Raw genomic sequence first — 6,373 nt, 5'->3', positions numbered from 1 at the left:
CATCTTGGAACACTGCTGCATCACATGGATTATAGTTCACACTGTAGTTCACACTCTCCCCCAGTACATTCAGTGGGTTATGCCAGGATATATAATGTCCAGCATCTGTCCCTCCAATATTCTCTTTGTAATTGCAGCAGGCCCATAGAGAAAGCAACAATGGTAAGTATTCTGAAATCTCACTAGCTGAGGAAAAAAATCCACATAGTGAAAAAAAAAAGGGGGGGGGGTCTTCCATGCTAGTTTAGTCTCAAGAAGTCCCTGATTATAGCCTCCTGGTAGGAAGGAGAATTGGGGTGTGGTGAAAGCTGCAGCTATTCCAGGTAAGACAACAATTATGTTTCCTGAGAAGCTGTGTTCTCTTTCTTTGGATTAGTCTGTGTGCACCAGAGTGGCACATGATGAAATGAAAACAGACATATGTGGCCATTCATTAACATATGAGACAGGGAAGACTTGAGAAGATGTACAAAGTATTCAGAGCTGCACATCTAGTGAAAACAGACCCAGGCACTGGAGATATTAGAGGCTTAGATTCCTAAACCACACACTTTCTTCATGCCTCTTCTGCCTGGCAGGGTCTCTAAAGTTCTAGTATGAATTTGTCAACATTTCCTATTTTAATTCCTGGTCCTGAGCCCCACAGGGTCAGTGCATGTATAGCACATTGCAATTTTTGCAAATTTTCAAAAGCCCAGTATCCATTTGTGCTAGTAGTAATGATATGGACAATAGAGAGAACATATTCACCCTTGTAAAATGATCTCCAGGACAGCTACCCAGAGTCTAGCACTAGGTCCATTCTTTGTACTCACCTTAGTATGTGTGTCCAGTCAACATTTCAGGGTGATAAGATTTGAGAAGAATGCTGTAACTTTTGAGCTAAATGAGGCAGTGAGAAGTTGAGGGCTGATTCCTTCACCTCTTCTTCCACATTTGCAAACTGCTTGCAACATCTCGTTGGAGGCCTGGGACTCCAGAGAACACAGGGAATGTCTCAGGACCCAGGCTAGGGAGCTGGGATTCCTATGGTAGCCAGCACAGCCTCAGGTAGAGAAGAGAGGGTGGAGGCCTTATTTTAATAATGTTCCTATGGATGCTTGTGTTCCTAAAAGACTGACTTGTGGATCAGAGGTACATCTCCACCAGAAGCAAAGATGACGACAATCCAGGTAGGTAACAATTCTCAAGAAAGGATCTAATGGAGAGGATTCCAGATCAGTAGTTATACCTGGTGCCAAATCCAAAATGCTGGATTAGGAATTAAACCTACATTTCATCACATTCAAGAAAGGCTTGATTCCAGCTGCCCCTTCAGTGCTAAAAAACCCTAGCAGGTTTTTGTAGGACTTCTGTGAATGGGCTGCTGGATGGCTTCACACACTGGCTCTCCAAATCCTACTCAGCTGGAGTCCTGGAATTGAGCAGGCCCAAGAGAAAATCTCTGGGCAACAGGACCACAGCTTCCCTGCTCCTCCCTAAACCAGTGCTGCTGCCAGGCATCTCTGCTATGTCCTTCAAACAACATGTGTGTCCCTCCCTATACCTTTCCCCAGGCTTGTCAAAGCACCCAAGGTACCCAGTCCTAGAGAGGCTTGATGAAGTCACTTCTTTAATTGCCCATGCATCCTGCATAAACCCTATTATGTCAATTGCAGGACAAGGGAATGTGGGCAAGTTACCTCTAATCTTGTGTTCATCCACCCAAAAGGGTTAGGAAACCTATGGGGGCATTGAGAGGACAAAGGTCTGCCCAATTCCTAAGGTCATCCCAGGCACTTGACAGCCACTTGGTTTGTGAGGTGGGTGGTAGCTCTCTTCCCCAGGATCTGATTCAACTCCAGGTTGCAGAGAGTTGCCCCTGGAGATGGGTGAATTGGTAAGTGAACAATTTATTGACTGGAGAGGACAACAATATACACTTGATCATTCCTCCATTTTCTCCTATGGAACAACAACACGAATGGAAATAAAGCAAATAAGCACTAATTAGGAGAAAGAAAAGAGGCAGGGAGGTTCTGAGCCAGGAAAATGGGAAGGAAAGCAATAGCATGCTTAGAAAGACAAGGAGACACTGACTGCTTTCTTAGTGCTCAAGGAAGATAAGAGCATTTCTCCCTAAAATTAGAGCATGTGAGGTCTAGAACACAGACCCTATATCTTAGGCAAACCCCACAAGGCAGAAGAGAAGCAATTGAAGCTCAAAATCAGGATGAGATGAGGACAGAATTGTATCCTAGGTGCATGTCATGTTATGACATCAACAATAGGGGCTTGAGCTCCCCTTTCAACCTGAACTTTCTCCTTTCCTTTTGCAAGGCCACCCCATCACCGTTACAGCATTGTGCATTCAGAAGCATTTTTCACAGACGAAGAAGATTCAGACATAGAGAATGGCAACTTGCATGTAATTTATTTCCTTTCCCCCTATTTTTAAAATGTTTCTTATCTGTAAGCATTTCTTTGTAGCTCTTCCCTTATCCATTCTTTATATAATTATCTTGAAGGTCTCTTCCAGGAAGATGAGTTCATACCAATGACAATGTTTTTAAAACATGTCTTCAACTTCCTACCTACTATATTTCTACATCACACTGATTTTTCAACCTACTCTGCACCATGAATCAACTCATGGAATCCAGATGGGCCAGACAAGTAGCTGTGCTGGGATCAGAAGCCTGGATCTCCATCATGGGGAAGGGGACTCTGTGAAGTTGGTTCTGGGCTGGGCTATCCCCTCACAGTAGTGATGCTGCACATGCAGCTCTGGAAATGCAAGTCTGCTCTCCTCCCTGCAGCTGCCTACACTCTTTGAGGAGGAGTCTCTTTATGTCAATTGTCTGTTCCTGGAAAGCACAGATGGCATCCAAGATGTAGAAAGAGAAGAACAAGAAGAGGAAATGTTGAGTGTGGTGTGGGTAGAATGAGGAGGAGAAGGGAAACAGGTCAACTAACACTCCACTGATTCTTTACTTTCTCTTGACACTTCAGGAAATCCAGCCTTCTTGAGGAGCTTACTGAAGAGACTGCAAGTGTGGGAGCATGGAGATAGAGGTGAGAATTGGATGGTGAAAATAAGTGCAGGCAGGTGAAGGATGCCCTGAGACCCTCACCCTAGGGACTAGAAACCCATTCCACAAAAGTCCTAATTTGCTCAGCTATGGCTCCCTAGTTAAGAGGAGAGAGCTCTAGCCCAGTTTAAGAACAGAGTTTGCCCTCCCAATCCCCTTAAAGTCCACCAGCTCTTCCCCTCTCTATTATTGAGTGTGGTGGATAAAGTGGAGTGTCATTGAGTGCCACCTAGTCAGGTCTCAAGGGAAAAGGTTGAGTTAGATTGTTAGTTTGCCAGGGCTGCTTTACCCAATACCACTGGCTAGTTGGTGTATATGCAGGAATTGACTGCCTAAAAGTTTCAGAGGTTAGAAGTAAACTCTAGGTGTGAGCATGGCCATGATTTCCCTCAAGCTGGTGGCAGTTTGCCAGCAATCCATAACTCCACTTCTCCCTCCATCACCTATCATCTCTTTATATTTGTCCCCTCTGCTCCTGCTCATGAATTTCTCTAGACTTGCTCTCTTCAGGACTCCATGCATAAAGGACTAAAGCCACCCTGTAGCAGACTGGCATCACTTACACCAATAAGATCTAACAGCCCTATTCACAAATGAGTTCACTTCCCTAGGAGTCAAGGTGAGGGTGAAATCATGACTTTATGGCTGGACCTGACTTGATCCAACAAGAACAGTGATGCTCTGAGGTCCCTCTTAAGCAAGAAGGGTAGCTACTGTGGCCATCTGTTCTCACTGAGACCTCTCAGTTGCCCAAGACATGGGGTTCTCAGCCTCTGCAGTTCTCTACCCAGATACCAGATTAGTTAATGCACCTTTTCTACAGATGCAGGTCTTCAAGATTTCTCTATGTATGTAGAAGTCAAAGAAACAAAACCTGAAGGAAATTTCCCTGCAGAGCTAACTTGGGATGAGAGAAGCAAGGGAGATTTCGCATTACTCATTTCCCCTTATTAAAGATTGCAATTATTAAAATAACTCTATTATACTATAATGAGGAGTGTTTTATAATATCTACATTTTGGAACATATTAATGTAAGAAAATTTGTTTTTGGTATCACAGTATAACTTTTTAAAAATGGAAAATGACAGGTAAGCTTTGTGTTTGATTAAGAATGAAACTGTTGATTAGGAAAAGGAAGGTTTTTTTTTTAATGTGAATCTTTCATGACTGAACTCTGTTGGAAATTTCTAGACAATCTTTGTCACAGACAGCACCCTCTGCAAAGAGCAGCAATAGGAATTCAATGCCTCCTGGATCTGGCTCCCAGGGGTATCAGGGACCTAAGGTCACTTCTCCAGGGTCTGAGGTGCCTTCTGGGTCTTGCAACCCACCTCAGGTATTCCAGATTCTGTATTTGTGTTGCAGATCCTACAACTGACAGCTGCAGAGACCTTGACTAGAGGCCCCAGTTTGAGGCTAAGAGGAGCTGGAGATCTCACAGTGTTTGGAGATGCCTCAGTACTCACTCTTCTACTCACCTCAGAATGAGTCAAATTAATGACAGTTCAGTTTTACTTCAAAAGATTAGCTGTTTCAGAAAGAGGTTAATTTAATTTTACTTATTAAACAATATTTGTATCTTTAATACATGTATATATATAGATAAGCACCCTAAACAAAGTTAGCACTATATGAATTATATTTGGTCTCCAAAATGGCTCCCAATTCATACTCTCACTCCTAGAATCCTCATTGTTAGTTGAATAATGGTAAATTGAGTGTGTATCATCCATCCTCCTGTCAATGAATTTCAGTAATTTCATTTACTGAACTCTGTTCACTCACATGGAACATGTCTAGTAGGATAATTGAGTTTCAATGAATTTTTTGCTGTTTTTTCTCTATTTATTTAATGTTACATTCAAAAAATATGAGGTCCCCATATACCCCCCACTCCCCTCACCCCACTCCTTCCACATCAACAACCTCTTTCATCATCATGGGATATTCACTGCACTTTATGAATACATTTTGGAGCACTGCTGCACCACATGATAATGATTTAAATTGTAGTTTACACTCTCTCCCAGTCCACCCAGTGGTCAATGCCTTTTTTTATTACATTTCTGTGTTGCTGGGTATAAAACCACAAATATTGCTTTCCACGAATATACTGCCCCATTTGCATCTGGCACAAAATATTGTTCTCAAAAATGTTGATGAAATAGTAATTACTTTGTATAATGCATGTATAAGGATTTTTATATTTTCTTTAATGGGTAATTTTCCTAAAATATGCCTTGCATTTAGCCTTTCTTAGTCAGTGCTCAGTGTACACTTTTGATATGCAGCTTCAAAGAATTTCATATCAAACAAAGGAATTGTAATTTTTAGTATTTCTTTCAAGTCTTTCAACTGGTTTTCTGGTTCAGACATTCTATACCATTCCTCATTGTATTAACTCAGGGTTCTCTATGGAAACAGAATCAACAGGAGATATCTGTAAAGAGTATGAGATCTTATAAAATTCTCTCATGTATAGTGGGGATGCACAAATCCAGATTCTGTAGGCAGGCTGCAAAGCCAGGGGCTCTGATGAAAGTCCCACGAAGTTCCCAGGAGACGCTGGCTGTCCAAAGAGGAGCTGGGAAATTTTCTCTCAATGCTGAATCACTTCCCCTTTTTAAGGCATTCAGTTGATTACATAAATCATCACACATTGCTGAAGGCAATCTCCCTGGTAGACTGTAGACATAATCAGCCATCTATGCAGTAAACTCACTGATGACTTAAGTCCACAAATGCCCTTACATTACAATTAGCCCAGTGCTTGCTTAACCAAAAAAGTGGGCACACATTCTGGCCAAGTTGACATATTAACATAACCATCACACTCACCTGTTGACTTCTCTTTCAAATCTTTAACATTCTACACTCAATATCTTTTCAGCACTTTCCACTTATTACCTTCTCTTTCTACTTAAGCGTTGTCACTCTATTTCATATATATTACATTTCAAGTTTGAACTGATATTTTTCCAATTTTCTTACTGCCTAATTTCTCCCCATTCATTTTTTGTTTTATAAATAATTTATAATGTCTTCTCAAATATTGTTTCATTTTCTTAGTGCCTCGTATCTTCTTTTGAGAAAGTATATTTCAGTACATAATATAAATCATGATAAAGAACTTTCATTCATTTGGGGTTATTCTGTACTTACTCCTTTTCTCACTATATTATTTGAAAATAACATGAATTTTTTCTTTTGATTTTCACATGATTTTTAAAAATTATAGACAGAAGTGAGATTCAAAATACCTTTTCCAACAACACAGAACTGTTTCTGTGTCTAGATGTA

At 41.0% G+C, this 6,373-nt stretch overlaps 1 long non-coding RNA gene across 1 annotated transcript; it reads left to right on the top strand.

Moving 5' to 3' along the window:
- Positions 1–2,633: 2,633 nt before the first annotated feature.
- LOC131277592 (uncharacterized) lies at positions 2,634–4,523 on the top strand. The gene is made up of 3 exons (XR_009184738.2): positions 2,634–2,902; positions 2,992–3,054; positions 4,439–4,523. It is a non-coding gene; the product is annotated as an uncharacterized lncRNA (long non-coding RNA).
- Positions 4,524–6,373: the final 1,850 nt, after the last annotated feature.

The sequence above is a fragment of the Dasypus novemcinctus genome, unplaced genomic scaffold, assembly GCF_030445035.2.
Source record: "Dasypus novemcinctus isolate mDasNov1 unplaced genomic scaffold, mDasNov1.1.hap2 scaffold_167, whole genome shotgun sequence".
In the NCBI taxonomy this organism is placed as follows: domain Eukaryota; kingdom Metazoa; phylum Chordata; class Mammalia; order Cingulata; family Dasypodidae; genus Dasypus; species Dasypus novemcinctus.
This window is presented reverse-complemented; position numbering and strand designations above follow the sequence as displayed.